Source organism: Mustela erminea, chromosome 1, assembly GCF_009829155.1.
Source record: "Mustela erminea isolate mMusErm1 chromosome 1, mMusErm1.Pri, whole genome shotgun sequence".
Classification (NCBI taxonomy): Eukaryota; Metazoa; Chordata; class Mammalia; order Carnivora; family Mustelidae; genus Mustela; species Mustela erminea.
Window position 1 is genome coordinate 180204876 of NC_045614.1, and position 17126 is coordinate 180222001.

A 17126-nucleotide genomic window follows, 5' to 3' on the forward strand; every position below is an offset into this window, starting at 1 on the left:
ATTATGAAGAATGTTCCCTATTTTTCTCTATGGAGAATTCATTATCCTCACTTCCAGGAAGAACACCTGATTTTCTTTAGGGAACTATTCCTCTTTACTCCTTCCTCCTGTGATTCCGGCAAGGCTAGACATATATTCTGAGCTTCTAGACTGTGAACATGCCTCACTTTGGCTAATCAAAAAATTGCAATGATGGTCAATCTCAGTACTTTTGCTGGAGCTCCCAGAAAACGGGTTTTCTATTCTGTTAGTATTGCTAGCTAACAAACGATAGACCTGGAATTACTATGACTATTTCTATAAAGACAATGAAGGTTTGTAAATGAAGCTACCAGAGGAAAGCAGAATTGAGAATATGGAGAAAAACTGAGCCTTTTCTGTGTATGACCTTGAACTTACAGCCTCTTCAGTCATGTGTGTCAAATTCTTTTTTTTTTTTTTTTAAGATTTATTTATTTGAGAGAGAGAGAGAGAGAGAGAGAGAGAGCGCAAGTGAGGGAGAACAAGCAGAGGGAGAAAAGTGGGAGAAGCAGGTTTTCTGCTGATCAAGGAGTCTGATACAGGGCTCAATTCCAGGACTTTGATATCATGACCTGAGCTAAAGGCAGATGCTTAACTGAAGGAGCCACCCAGGTGCCCCAGTCAATTTTTTTAAATAAGCAGATTCTTTATCAACAGAAGACAGTTTGATTGGATTGCTAATATTGCAACTAAAAAATAAGGTGTTAAAATAAAAAATACAAGAAACAGCAGGTGTTGATGAGGATGTGGAGAAAAAGGAATCCTCATACATTGTTGGTAGGAATGCAAATTGGAGTAGCCACTGTGGAAAACACTATGGATGCTCCTCAAAAACTTAACAATAGAATTACCATAAGATCCCGTAATTTCACTACTGGGTAATCACCCAAAGAAAACAAAAGCACTAATTTGAAAAGATATATTCATCCCTATGCTTACTGTAGCATTATTTACAACAGCTAAGATATGGAAGCAGCGCAGGTGTCCATCAGCAGACAAAGTAGTGTTATATTTGTACACACATACAATGGAATATTACTCAGGCATAAAAAAATAAAACCTTACCATTTGAGACAGCACGCATTGAACTAGAGGGCATAATGCTAATTGAAATAAGTCAGTCAGGGTGCCTGGGTGGCTTAGTGGGTTAAAGCCTCTGCCTTCAGCTCAGATCATGATCCCAGGGACCTGGGATCGAGCCCCGCATCAGGCTCCCTGCTTGGCAGGAAGCCTGCTTTTCCCTCTCCCACTCCCCCTGCTTATGTTCCCTCTCTCACTGTGTCTCTCTCTGTCAACTAAATAAATGAAATCTTAGGAAAAAAAAAAAAAAGAAATAACTCAGAGAAAGACAAACGCCATATAATTTCACCCGCATGTGAAATTCAAGGAAAAAAATCCAAACTAACAAAGAGGAGAAAAAAAAAAAAAAAAGACACTAAAAAACCCAGACTCTTAAATATAGAGAACAAACTTGTGGTTACCAGAGGAGAGGTGGGTGGGGAATGGGTGAAATAGATAAAGGGTTTTAAGAATACACTTCTCTTGTAGAGGAATGTATAGAATTGTTGAATCATTATATTGTGCACTGAAACTAATATAACACTCTATGTTAATTACACTTTAAGTTAATTACACTCTAAAGAGTAAAAAAAAGGTGCTATTTATACATTGATATTAATTGTATGAAATGCTTTCCCTATAATCTATCAAGTATTATTTTGTTGTAATGATACTATATTAATAACTCAAAGTTAAACATCATGACCAATAATTTATAATTATAGAACTAAGGGTAGGAATGAGTAGATACTGGAATCCAAAATGATCATAAATTACTTGTATACAGTACTGTTAGCTTCTCAGAGATGGGAGCATTACAAATACAATTTGGAATTATAATTTGACAAGCTATATTATCATACCAATAAATATCAGTCCTTAATAAGTTGAAAACTTATTAAATTTAAAGTATTAAGGAATTCTGAAAAAAAAAAAAAAGCATTAGGGAATTCTGTAACTTCATCTTAATTCGACACTTAGTGAATACTTCTATTATCCAAAACAAATGACTTGTTTTTATGGAGAGAAAAAATACCACTTGTGGATACCAAAATTTTTTTCCAAATAAAAGTTGAGTGACTTAATATGAAAAACAAATAAAATCTTCTGAGAAACTATTATTTACTAGGACACATTGTTGTGTGACTCAGCACAAAAATTCCCCAAAAACTAAAAGAGGAAATGGCCTTCCTCCTATTAAAATCATCTCAATGGGATAGACAATCTTTTTGCTAATGCTACTTTTATGAGTGCATTGAGTGAACTCACAATCTTAGTTCTCTGTGGGAACAACAGAATTACTGCAATTACTGCTTTCTTCCTGAAGCTGTGAGCTGGTTGCGCAGAACCACAAGGATTTCCAAAAGAAGCTAAGCACGAGTATGGAATCCATCTGACCCAGTGGGCAGTATATCCCCTGGCGGACAGTTAATGTGGACTGCTCTGCTGATAGTGAGGGGAATTAAAGACTTTCCTTTTCTGCTGGGTAGAATCCTGGAGAACAATCAGGACAAGCAGTGATGGTGTTCATTTTGTAAACTTAGCACTTGTGACCATAAAACTATCAAGCTAGGATTCTTTGCACTGGCATACTACAACTAATGCAAAGGTCTGAAAGTGCCCTAAGGAATGTTTCTCATTTGTTTTAGAAGGTGCATTCCCAGAGGGGACAGACAGCTTAATAAATGCTTTGGGAATGATTTAATCACAAGGAATCAAAATGGATCCAACTAATGGTTCAATTTATTTCTAATGTGGGCATCTCTTTAGGAGAATGTAAGATCCAATCATAGATGAAGTTCATGGTACGAAGGAATTTGGTTTCAACTTAAGGACTAGGAAATGACATTTAGTTTTTATGATGAGAATAATACTTCTCGAATCAGTCCTGGAAGGAAGAAAATTGAAAAATAAATAGCTGAGAATATTGCTAATTGCTTTATAAATGTGGTACACAGACTCCCTAACTTTTTGAGATAGATAACAAATACTGCATTACTGTATAAATTGGGCACAGATAGATTGTTTAACTTGGGAAAGCATCATATCTGGTTATGTGGTAGAGTTATGTGTGCTCATGTACGGACACATATATACATGTCTTATGCATACCTGTATGTGTGTATATATGTATACATCAATCTACACACACACACACACACACACACAAAACATCTTACAGTTCCAATTTACAAATTCAATCACATATCACATGTAGTTTACTGGTTAGAGGACTTGCACTTTGGGCTTTATAACCAAATACACTATCTCTGTGCCAGTAATACAACCACTGAATTATAAACATGATCATCAGCTAATTTGCAACAGTTAGGACATCAATCTTTACTATGCAGTTTCTTGCCATACAAAAAACAAAATGTCCTCCTGAGTTAAGTACGCAATCTATGTATATTTTGCGGATGGAACAAAATAACTTTCCTTTATTTTATTTTTTTTAACTTTCATTTATAATTAATTAGAATTTAGCATGTGAACTCTGATTCTTAAGTTACTTATTTAAAATGTAAGTACATGTTTTTTCCAGAGTAAAAAGTTAAGAATCTGTGTACATGTCCAAGTTATGGAAAAATATATAGAGGGCTTTTTTAAAAAGTGCTTTATAGAGTGCAAGGGTTATCTGCTTTGCTTCTTGAAATACTGTCTCCTTGTTCCCAGCTCAGAGGTTCTGATCCAACAGATCAGGAACAAGGCCAAGAAATATACATTTTTCTTTTAAACAGATAGATTAGGTGGTTTTGATATAGTCGGCTCAGGGGCTACATTCGGGAAATGGCATTAAGAGGCAAACAGCTAAGGCTTTTAATTTTATTTTTCCTAGTTTCAATTTGGGAACATTCTAGGGACTTAAAAGAGGCAGAAGCCTGTTCACGCTGTATGCTTTGACTTAAAAACGATTCTCAAGGAAGCAGAGTCCACTAGTGGAAACAATGGCAATTTTCTAAGCAGTTTATGACCAGGATGAAGAACACAGCAGACAAAGACAAACTGAGCGCTACTCTTTGCAACTTCAGTTTAAACAAGATGCAAAAATCTCTCATACATGGCCTTTCCTTAACAGTCAGAGAAAAGGCTCTCACACCCTAAAGAAGAAACTTCAGGTAAGAAAATGGTGATTTCAAGACACTTCAACCCTGTTACACAAGTCTGAAGTTTGCCAAATTGAAGACAAAAACAAACAAAACAGCAAACAAAGAAAACAAAACCTTGCAAATATTTTCTCTATTCTTCCACCATCCAAAGGCTTTTTATTCCTGAGATTTTGAGACAAGTTTTGAATATTTCAAATATAACTTCAAATATCATTATTTTGCTATAATATGAACTCAACATCAAATGTGAACATCAAATGTGAAACCCTGGGGTGATCTGTAAATGGTTTAGCTTGACTCGGTGAAAGAGACAAAGATTTTTGCCTCTATTATGACTTCAGTTGCAGAATATGCACTATGATGATCATTTCTTCTAAGAAAGAGTATTTCTGGGCATTTATGTACCTGCATGTATATATCATACATATTATACTTTACATATATTATTAATTATATCTATCATCGCATTTGCTTAATGAAGGAAGTACTTTCATAAATTCACTTTGCCTTTAACAACACTTTTCAGATTCACCTAAGAAGTGGCGTTTAGCTTGTTTATTCAGTGTGAGCTTTCTTCTAGCCTCTAGGCAGGTGTCACAGTGCAGTGGTTAAGAGCACAGGCTTGCAGCATTAGAGTCTGCAATCCTTACTGACTGTATGACCTTGGGCAAGCCACTTAACCTCCCTAATTCTCAGTTTCCCTACAAGAGTGATAGTAGTACCTATCATATTATTAGTAATAACAGTGCATGGGAATGATTTTAGTATCTACTTCATGGGGTGGGGAAAAGTACAATAATTCATAGTATAAACACAATTTTCAAAAAGTTAACAATATGGCTTATTTACAAATATAAGTTAAATATGGGTCAAAGATTTTATTCAACCCAGTAACCAATGGATAAACCAATCAGCTAGCAAGGCAGACTCACAGCATTTTGAGGATCTGGGCATTTATAAGCATTTTGAAGCATTATTAGTAACAAGATCTAGGTAAGATTCAGCAATGATTAATGTCCAATGGGATAACAATCTATGATACTTGGGTTTATTTTTCTCCAGGACGGAAATTATTTTTGTGTTAGAAAATCATCTACAAGTTAAGATGTCACTGAGTCTGGACTTTTCATCAATAGCACTGAATTTAACAAATCCCATTCTCTAAATTATTAAATAATTTGGAGTGTGCCTGTTAGATATTAAAAGGATGCTCCCTTGCTTTGTTCATGTAATTTTCTTAATATCTTCTAATGTATGAGGACCTATAAAACTTAGTTACTAATATTTTTATCACTATTGTGTATTTTGTAGGCCAAAATACTTGGGCACTCCGACTAGATTGTCACTTTTCTGTACCATGATGTTTGTCCATCGTAATACCAAATTCTTCTCATATATACAAGAACATCTAGCTATTCCGGTTATTCTTTAGTCACAAGATGCACCTACTACTTGCAGGAATCAGAAGAATAACTATTGATTTACTGTATATACTGTCCAAGTAATTGTCTCTTCATTTGTCAGTTATTGATTGAATGTCAGACTCTGAGAATACCTCACTGGGTGAGACAGTCCTTTCTTTTGTGGGACTGTATCTTACATTTATATGCAATATTTAAGACCCATTTCTACTTTAAATGTGCCATAAGCATTGATCTGAAAAAAGAACTATGGAAAAGCATTTTTGTTAAGTGATGCCATTTTTGGTCCCAGACTTCATACAAATTATCTGGAGAAAGTCCATCAGTCTACTGGCTCAAGACATAGGTGGCAATGTAATGCAGAGGCTCACGTTCATAGCTCTCCACTGCACATTCACTTTTTAAACATCCAAAATGTTTTTCTGTATTTTTTAATTATTTTTTTATTTTTTATAAATGTTTTTCTGTATTTTAAAATAAAGCAACTAAAATATCATGAGAGATCACAAATACTCATTAAATAGGTCCTCTCAAATCTACTTTGCTATTATTAATTTCAAGGTATTTGATTCCTCCAAAAGAATTTATTTCCATAAAGTGAACAAAAGAAGTCATGGGAAATTAATATTTTTATGAAGATAAACCAGAGCATAATAAAATGAGCTAATGAATAATAAAGTTTTATCATTGTAAAACATATCATTTATCTTATGACCAAGAATATTCTGCTTCTCTGAAAATATTCCTATGGGCATATGCTGATGGACTCTGATACATTTCAGTGTGTCCATACACGTGGGTATTTTTTACTATTTAAAAACCTGCACACATAGAGGAATGTACACAAAGTAAATGGATTTTACCTTAGGCTATGGTTCTGAAGTAAGCAATTTTATTTTTTCCTCAAAAATTTAATATGCAGACATGTACATTTCTGCACATGATTTCAAGGGGCTTATAATCCCTCTAGAATAGTATTCTAGAGTAACCAATACACTACAAAAAACTTGTATCTACATTAAATATTTAAATGAACAGGGAGATTTTTTAAAAGTATGCTCTGCCAAATTATTTTCACTTTAAAATTTAAAACTCATTTTTAAATTTTATAATATGACTCAATTTATTTTGTAAATAAGATTAAAAGTTAAGTGCACTTAAATTAGGGGATATATGTTAGACTAAATACTATCTTGGAGCTACAAATTTTAAACAAGGAATAGTTTATCTTCTCACTGAGATCATATTTACACTTCTGTCAAAAATGTTTATTATTGGGTTTAAGGGAGGATACCAGTAATTTATGAAGTATTCACAAATTGCATACACCTTTGATTTAAAAGCACAGTCTCCAACACTATCTTCACAATTTCAGTAAATGATTCTCTTTTCAAAGGAGGACTTGAGTATTTTCTCTGTGAGTATAATGGTGTATCTTACAAGAGGGACTGGCTTCCTTGAAGCAACACGCAGTAGTAATTACATGTTTGGAGAATGGAAGGCAAGTGTGCAAACCTTGATGCACTGCTTAATTCCACTCAAGCCAGTGTGGATGAGGAAATGGAATCAAGAGTTTTCTAAAGAAACTGGAAGGCCCAGGAGCATGACTGTGAAGGGTATGGGTCTGCATGCCTTCTCATGAGAGCAAGATTCCCCTATCTCCATGCCAGCTCTGGAGGCTTTGGATTTTAGCTTATTAAGGAAGATGATTTTTTTTTTTTTTAGGTACATTCAACATGTCACTTATGCTTCATTTGATAATTTCAGTGCCGAATTTCAGATTCTGCATATTACCTACAGATACAGAATATGACTTATCCTCAAATGATAGTAAGTGAAAACAAATATCCCTTCAGAGATTTGTGGCTAATTCTCATGAAATCACCCAACCAAATGGTCAGAGTTTAGAGACCAAATTAAAGATGTCCAATGGGCAGTAGGAAGCGTTGGTGAGTCTCGGGAGGAAAGTCTCTGTGGTTGGGACTTTGTTGGAGGGTACTGGCTGGCTGGGCAGTGAGGCTTTTTAAAGGGAGGGCCAGAAGCAAAGATACTATCTGCATAGTTCTTACTTTTTATTTATTTTTTCTTTTGCATGCTGACTTTACACCTACTTCGGAATGGAACCCCATCTACAACGGTTTTCTGTTGATGAAAAGCACCTGGAAAATTGAGAAGGGAAGCAGAGAAAGTTTCTTTTTCTTTTTCTCTGTTTTGTTGCTCAGGAAGGAATGGACTTGAGACAGTAGGAAATAGTTATTTCACTGTTTGATTCAGAAAGTTGAATCAAAGATATTAATCTATACCTTTGAATGAGAAGAGGTAATCTTTTCTAGAAAATCCACACACTCAAAATGTTTTGTATTTAGTTCTCAGAATGTCCACTGTTATAATAAAACCAAAACAAAGATTTATTTTATTTTAAAATTTTAAGGGCTAGATATAAATTCTGTGGTTGATTTAAGTCCTTTGGTTTCTGATTTCAATCCTTTCTGGCTACTCTCTACTGAGTGCCTAATTTACTACCTATTAACCTATCCTTCATGGGTGAGGTGTCAAATACAAAAAGACAGAATCCACACTAATTAATTCTCAACTCTGAGCAATGTTAAGAAGCTCATTGGGAATAAAGTTTTAATGTGCTCTTTAAAATAAAATTTTGGATTATCTATAGGTTTCAATTTTCTATTCCCCATTGTTATAGACAATTAAGAGTTGTATTTTGGGGGCCCTTGGGTGGCTCAGTCCATTAAGCACCTCCCTTCAGCTCGGGTCATGGTCCCGGGGTCCTGGAATGGAGCCCTGCATCAAGCCCAGAGCCCAGCATCAGGATCCCTGCTCTGTGGAGGTCTGCTTCTCCTGCAGCCTCTGCTCCTCCCGCTGCCTCTGCTCCTCCCCTCTATTCCTGTTCTTTCTCTCTCTCAAATAAATAAATAAAATATTTTTAAAAAGTTGTACTTATACCTAAATTGGATTTGTTAGAAAATTCCTTTTAAAGTATGAAAAGGGGCTAATGATACTATTTTTCCCTAGGCATGAAACTAATATATTTTGATGCTTAACTAATCAAACTTGAAAGACACTCTCAACTCATGATCTGTCAGGAAGTACAAGTTCCCCACTTTGTCAGCTATTTTTCAAAGTGGGTTCTTGAAAAATTCTCATATGCGAACAAAGAATGTAAAGACATAGATAACCTACCAGATTTCTTAGGAGATGGGAAATAATTTAAAAAATATCTTAAAATAATGCAAATAATATAAACACATGGCATACATGGGAAGAGACAGTACAATTACCCTCCACATCCCCAGATAAAATTACAGAAATCTTCAAAACTTCTGGTCTAGGTCTTCAGTAGGGTAGACTTGCTGGCTAGATGTTCAAATGCTCTGCTCTCTCTGACCTCTTCCTTAGTGATGAAGACCCAGGGCAGGGAACCATAGAAATTCATTACCTTATCCTAGGAGAGAAAGATAGAGATTGTGGTTGTGGATGTGGATGTGGTTGCTTTTGGCCTGGCTGTACTGATCCTAAATGCGGTACAATAGCTGGATGCTGGTTATTCCCACATCTCCTCATCCTTCTCCAAGGAAGGAGTTTCTCTGAAGGCTATCATGGTAGATATATTTTTTGGCACCGATTTCTAATGCAAAAGAAATTTGGGGATAAACGGTGAGAGCTTATTTTGAAGGTTGGTGAAATTACGCTCCATTGTTTTCCAATTTATTTAAATAAACTGGCTAGAATATGAATAATTTTTACTAAGGACTTGGATTTTTTTTAAAACAGGGCTTTGAAATTTCTGAACTTAAAATCTCAATTGCAGAACATGATTTCCATGCACATGAGAAAAGCACACAAACTAGAGAATTTGTTTAGGCTTTTAAATCTTGATGTCAGAATTACATGAAAATAGCTTTACATAAAAATCGTATTTGTCTATGATATAGAGTACAAGATGGTAGTGTAGTCTGATAAATAAAATCTTGGAAATAAATTTTTTAATTGGGTAATAGGAATAATGATAATAACACCCTCCATTAGCCATTCATTATTTATGGACCTTCAATCATATTGTAGGTGCTGTGGCACTGTCGTCCATTCAAGGAATTGATTTGATAATGGGTAAGACAAATAGCACATACACAGTACCGATATGACACGATACATGCTTATAGACACATATCCAAGTGCAAGGGGAATACCAAGCTGAGAAAAACAGATCAAGATGAGGCCAAGGCTGACAAAGCTTTACAAGGGACTTTATCTGAAACGATCAGGCATTCACCGGACAGATAAGCAGCAAGTGGGGAGAGTCATTCTAGTTGGAGAGACTGGTCGTGTGGGTACAGTGGAGTGAACAAAGGTGAACTTTATGAGAAAGCCAAGCAGCTGAAAAGAACAAGTGTCAGAACTGAGTCTGGAAAAATTTGCAAGGGTCAGGGTGAGAAGGCTAAAAAAATCTGTATTTTTGTTTCTCACCCGGAGAGGGCCATTGATGTATATCAAAGCAAGAAAACAGCATGAAGGGAAATAGGTTCCAGCTATTCTATAATAAAGATTTTCAGAAGCATAGAAAGAAACAGGTTCCCTGAGACAGAATAGGGTCTTTTTCAAGTTCTCTTATCCTGGTATAGAGACAAAAGGAAATCCTTGCTATTCCAAAGACATCCGTACAAGAAGACTAGGAAAGCAAGCAGGGTTTCTGCAAGTGTGTCCTGGGTAATAGACAACGGTGCCGAGAGTGTAGGGGAATGCAAGAAGAGAACTAACGTCTGGTGAGCATCCAACACATGGCAGGAAATACCTTTTAGTAATATGATCTTACGTGATTTCCACAATAACCCTATGAAGTGTGAATTATTATCTCAAAGTCAAATATGGTTAAATTAAGTTCCAGAGACAAACCTGCCTGAGATGATACCACTGGTAGAGGCAGAGACAGGATCTGAAACCCTGCCTGTCTGGTATCATCACTTATACTCTTTTTGAAGATGCTCAACATAGCATCTCTCCAACCCACCATTCCCAAACCTCACTGCCTCTCAGGGACATGATTCTGAGTTGAACCCTCTATGGCTTTATAGAGAATGTGTGGTGCAGTCAGATAACCAGGTCAGTACACCTCCATGAGACTAGAATGGGTCAATCTTTCAACGAAGTCACAGTGGTGAAGAAAAAGGGATAGATGCCAGAGAAATTTTGCAAGCATAACCGAGAGGATATGGTAATCCAATAGATATTTGAAATGAAGGAAAGCTGGGCATTTAGAAATGTATCTTCTAGCTTGAGAGACTGGATAAAAAAGGTACAATCAACCAACATCGAATATGTGAGGAGGTACAAGCTCCATGATTAGGGGGTTAAATTTGATCGAAAACAATGGGACATACTTCAGTAATTGCTCAAATAAATTCAGAAGAGAGGAACCAGAGATTTAACCATACCACATTTCATACATTTACTGATCATTAATTTCTGGCAAGCCCAAGCAAATGAACACCATAGTAGACTATAAAATTCATTATCAGTCATGTCCAGACAACTCTGAAGGTTATTATTTGGGTTCATTTAAATATTTCAAATACAACTTAAAGATCTGAAGCAGACACTACTTTTCTGGTAAGAGATATGTAAATCCACCGTGCGAAGTTAATCTATTATGGCTATGGTCTGAAAGGCTGTTAGGGCAAACAAGAGATATGAAGAGCAGGAAAATAGATTTACCACCGTGACATTTTTTCCCCACCAAGATGCATTTTTTTGTGCTTTAGCAACCACACAGTTTGAAAGGATTTGGCATTATATTACTTCTGATGGTCACTACCACTAAATCTAAACACCATTTTTGACTATGAGGGGAAAGACGAAGAATGTTCCTAAGTATAAGCCTTCAGGAGGTAGGGACGGAAGTTGGAGAGATGAATAATTCAAACAAAAACAAAAATCACTTCCCCTTTCTCAGTTTTTGAGAGCTTCCTTTCTTATAGAATTACCTGGAGTTGAAAACAGGTAGAATTATATCTTTGAATCAATATGATATTTTTGGCTCTCTGTATTCAAAAGGAATGCCAAGATTGTACTTCATGAACAAAGAATGCATTTATGAAATCACACTTAGCACACTGATGTTCATGTGCAGCTGTTAATCTGATTCCCATGGATCCCAAGCCTGTTTCCACTGATAGATTCATATAAAGCCTATGAATTAATTCATTCTCAAGAATTAAAGTGCCAGGCAGCATTGTAGGTATGGGCCTGAGAATAAAATTGGACAAGTCCTTTCCTAATAGGGGAGAGACAATGAAAAGACCCCACATACATAGAAATACCATTTTCAAGAGTGCTTTGCGCTGTGAAGAGTGACAAGTAAAAAGGTCTCTTCTACACAGAGAGTTTAAAATAGTGGCCACGGATCCGATCAGATAGCATTTTATAGGGCATGATAAAGGATATACATTACAGTAGAATCAGTAGGACTTGCTGACAGATTGAATGAGGATGAGAGGGAAAAGAAAGGGTCATGAATGACACCCATATTTTTTGACTTAAGCAACCAAGGGTTTAGTGGCACCACTGGAAAAATAGGGGAAACCTGGAGAGAAACAATTTTGGATAGAACCCTGAGAAGTTGATCTGGAGATATAGACTGGATATGCAACGATGGTGCAGAGTCATTTGGTGTCTAAGTCTAGAGGTCATGGGAAATTCAGGACTGAGAGTCTAAATCTGGAAAACTTCGGCATAATGCAAATTTTTTAAGCCACGGGAACTGTTGAAGCAATATCAGTGAGGATGAAGAAGGGAAGAGGGCTGAGATTCCCAGAGCATTCCTACATCTGGAGGTCCTAAAAAGGACAATGAACTGTAAAGGAGACTGCATGGGTAAGCGCTCTTGAAACAGAATACCTCTGCTCTCTACATTACTTCTCTGTAACTCAAACTGGCAACCCACTGCAGCTTATAAATTGTTGGTATTCTCTATCATAACTGAGACTCAATGCCCTGGGAAAATAAAAACCTTTTAAAAAGAGTATTAAGGAGACTGGGGACCACTGGGATTTTAAAATCTAATATATAGAATAATAAATCAGTATAAATTTAAAAGTATGTTTCATAGACGGTAACATTTTGTCTATCCACTTAACAAAAAAATAGTTTAATTATTAAATACTTCTAGCTTGGCACTGTTGCTTACGCGAGCAGTATGCCAGACTGTTCTTAAAAACTATTAAAAACCATGTACACTGCAACAGAATTATCTTATGGCTGCATTAATATCCTAAATAATAATACATATTTCTATAACACTTGAAATTTTACGAAATATTCTTTGATTAACTCAGACAACTGTGTAAGGTTTGCAAGGTAAATATTATTATCATCATTTTGCTACTAAGCAAATGGGATTCAGAGAGGCTGACTGATTTGAATCATGTCATCCAGCTAGGTATATATGACCTGAACGAGGATCTTAGGACTCTCAATCCATTGCTCTTCCCACACCATTTATTATGTGGTTTGATTTCCTTTTTTTTTTTTTTTTTTAAGACTTTATTTATTTATTTGACAGAGAGAGACACAGCGAGAGAGAGAACAGCACGGGGAGTTGGAGAGGGAGAGAAGCAGGCTCCCTGCAGGAGAGGGGAGCCCCATGAGGGGCTCAATCCCAGGACTCTAGGATCATGACCTGAGCCTAAGGCAGAGCTGAGCCACCCAGGAGTCCCTGTGGTTTGACTTCTTATTTACATTTAGAATGAGAGAGGCAAGCGCCGATTGTGTATTGCATGGGTAAGAGATAAGTGGTCCCGTCGCACTGGGCAGTAAGCAGCCTAAGCAAGCTAAGCAGTAGCTGTGATTAAAATACTTTACTTTGGCCATTACGTTTAAAAATCACAGAAACATGGAGAGAGTAAGAGCTAAAACAGATTTGTCATTCTGTGTGAGGTAACTATCATCCCTCCAAATAACAAAAATGTAAAATTGGATCTTCCAAGAGATGATGATGATGATTAAAATTCTTTGCTAAATCTGAAATTCTGTAGGCTTTCTTTCTGATATAGTATTTTATGTCTATTTTTCATTTTCTAGAAACATTTCTCTAATTCACTTTTTCTTTGATCCATGTTCACTCACTGAAATGTTCTCTTAGCAATGTTTCTAAGTTTCTACCCTATCTTCTTCCAGTAGGTTCTCCTATCTTCCTTACACCTTTAAACACTACTGGCCATTACTGAACCAGTTAGTCAATGGTGGTGGTCTTTCTTGGAAACAGTACTCATGACTTCCATTCTCCCAATGTCACATCTGCTTTTAGTTTCTTGATTTACCACATTGTTTTCACAACTATTCACAACTTATTTTTCTTCAACATGTAAATCTGAGAATGCTCACCATATTGTGACAGATTGAATTATAGGTTTTCATCACCACTCTGCCTCCTCATGTCCCTGCTCTTGTGAGAAGTCAGTGAGAGGATCACAGTCCACTTTAATCTCACCCTCTTTTCTTAACTCCTCCTTAAAAAAAAAAAATGAGGCAAATTGTTTCTTTTATTTTTCTCAAAACTTTTCCAGCCAAAATATACCCTGGCTCTGAGGTATTGACGTAGCTGTAGCCCTTCCTCTTCCATTCCCACCAACAGCCACTTTTAAAAAATGAAACATCAGGTTTAGAAGTCAAAGAATAGAAAAGATATGCATGTGTGTGTGTGTGTGTGTACGTGTGTGTGAATATAAACCATAATATATGTGTTATACAATGCATACTAAATAAGGATATTTTGCTATTCTTTTTGTAATTAACGTTTATCAGTACCTACCAGACACCGGGTTAGAGAATCAGTTAGAGAACTGAGAACAAATTTAATTATGACACTTGGGAGAATGAGTTCATTGACCTGCTCCTTATGAAACTATTTATTTGGGGCACCTTATTTGGTTCAGTCAGTTAAGTGTCTGCCTTTGGCTCAGGTCATGAGCCCTGCTCACTGGGGAGTCTGCTCCTTCCTCTGCCTCTCCCCCTGGCTTGAGCAATCTCCTCTCTTTAAAAAAAAAAAAAAAAAAAAAGAAGAAGGATACTATTTATTCCATATAGGGGAGCAGGACTAGTATTATCAATAATGGAAAGGCAATCGCAAATATTTTGAGATTTAAGGGGCTATGGGAAAGCTCTTTTCTAGTGGAGGTGGGACATCAAATTGTTAACATATAATACAGAATAAGCTAGTAGCATACTACATTTCATACTTTGTGGGATTAAGGGGAGAATACCATAAGATTGCTGGCTATGTCAGCTGGGGTCAATTTCTCATGGAACAAAGAAAAGAAACCAATAATTTTGGTCTTTCCTAATTCATGGAGTTGATAAGAAAATCAGAGAAGATAATGTACTTGGAAGTAACTTGGAAAATATAAGGATTGTATAAAGGTAGCTTATTTTAAGGTTTTGTTTTAAAATTGGCAATCCTGGGGCACCTGGGTGGCTCAGTGGGTTAAAGCATCTGTCTTCCACTCAGGTCATTATCTCCGGGTCCCAGGATCGAACCCTGCATCGGGCTCTCTGCTCAATGGGGAGCCTGTCTCCCTCCCCACACCTGTTTCTCCGCCTACTTGTGATCTCTGTCTGTCAAACAAATAAATAAAATCTTTAAAAAAAAAATTGGCAAACTTATTACTTCTTGTCTTAGCCAGGAAATCAATGGATGTAACCTTCAATTTAAAAAAAAAGCTTTATTTGGTATGTTCCAGAGTGCTTACACTGGCTTTGATTTGGTCATATTTAGTATCATTCAAGATAAATTTAAAATTTTATTTACCTGAGTTAGTATTCAAATGGTCAAGCAAAACTTATAAAACATAACTAGGATAATAAATACTACTGTTGGTCAAATTTGTAAATCTTAACCACTTTATTTTAGGTTTATCCTTTTGTCTTTAAGATAGAAAACTAGTGACATCAAATAGTAACAAAAAAAAAGAACCAATGCATTTATGAGGTTGATTTTAGCTAAGTGTTCCAGTATCAACTCTCAAACTTATTATTTAAAATTTACCCCTTAAATTGAAAGGATGTAAAAATATTGTCCATCTTTTTATGAAGTGTTATTCAGTAATTATTCTAAAACAACGTATTACTATATTTCCAAATATAGTGGAATCTGACCATCTTTTGCATACTTCTCAACATCTTGGAGATAACAGTAAGCAATACATTTCATTCTCTGAATATAAGTATAAATCATGATAAAGTGGTTCATAATTCTAGGAAACTAATGTTATTGAAATATTTACTCATGTCTCTTTCACTTTTCTTTATTAGATTCTAAGATTTAGACTTGCTAATTATTATTACTTCCCAAAGTTGGGTTGAAGTATTTCTACTGCTCAAAAAGGAATTAAAATATCCACACAGAAATATGAAAAAGTAGAATACGGTTAAAAAGTTAAAATTATCAGTGCAGTGCCCTTGAAAAGAGTCCAATAAATTTGAATTAACTTTTTCACATTTAATATTAAATTTTTTCCTAATTTTATTAAAGTCTGTAGTTTGTCATTATTAAGCATGGATTTGGGTTGAAATACTAATTAATACTGAATCTCATTTTAGGGGATTTATAAAATATAAAAACATTTTACTTCATATAGCTAATGTTCTTTTATTACCTTATTACAAACATTAAAAGTTTATGATCTTATATGTTGATGTAATGGAGATATGGTTAATTATAAAGTTTTTTATTAATAAATATAAATTAATTAATTTTCCAGTTTTATTTCTTTCTACAACTTACCATACCCAGCCTGAACAAGGGGAAAACCAAACCAAACCAAACCAGAAGATATTTTGAAAAGGAATAACACTATAATGGTGATGTCAAAAAAAGAAAAGAAAAAATAATAATGGAGGGACTAGTTAATGAGGTAATTTACTAAAATTCTAATATTTCTTCTCTGAAATTAAAAGATCCAAACTCATAAATGAGATGAAAAATAAAACTGCCCTATAAAAATAAGCCAAAAGATGAACCAACTGATACAAATATATAATAATATTCAAGGGTGCCTAGGTGGCTCAGTAAGTTAAAGCCTCTGCCTTCAGCTCAGGTCATGATCCCAGGGTCCAGGGATCAAGCCGCATGGCTATCTGCTCAGCAGGGAGCCTGCTTCCTCCTCTCTCTGCCTGCTTGTGATCCCCATCTGTCAAATAAATAAATAAAATCTTTAAAAAAGAATATTCAAGAGTTGGGAATAACAATCTTATTATCTTGTGCCAATTGGCTCAGAAATTAAAATACTTAAATGTGCATCAGGTTTGGAAAAATGAATACAACAACCATACAAATTTATAGTGATAATCAGTAAAATTCTTCTCAAAAGAACCTTGGCAATAAGCAACACGTCCCAGTAATGTTCATATCATTTGACTAGTAATCTTACTGCTGGGTATTTGTCATGCAGAAATATTTAAGTAAAATAGTATGCATATGAAGCACTTCATTAAACTGTTTATAACA

The 17126-nt window shown here is 35.5% G+C and overlaps 1 protein-coding gene across 2 annotated transcripts in view; it reads right to left on the reverse strand.

Annotated features, from left to right (window-relative positions):
• The window catches only part of HTR1F (5-hydroxytryptamine receptor 1F), a 145011-nt gene that overhangs the window by 106010 nt on the left and 21875 nt on the right, over nucleotides 1-17126 (reverse strand). The window lies entirely within an intron of this gene.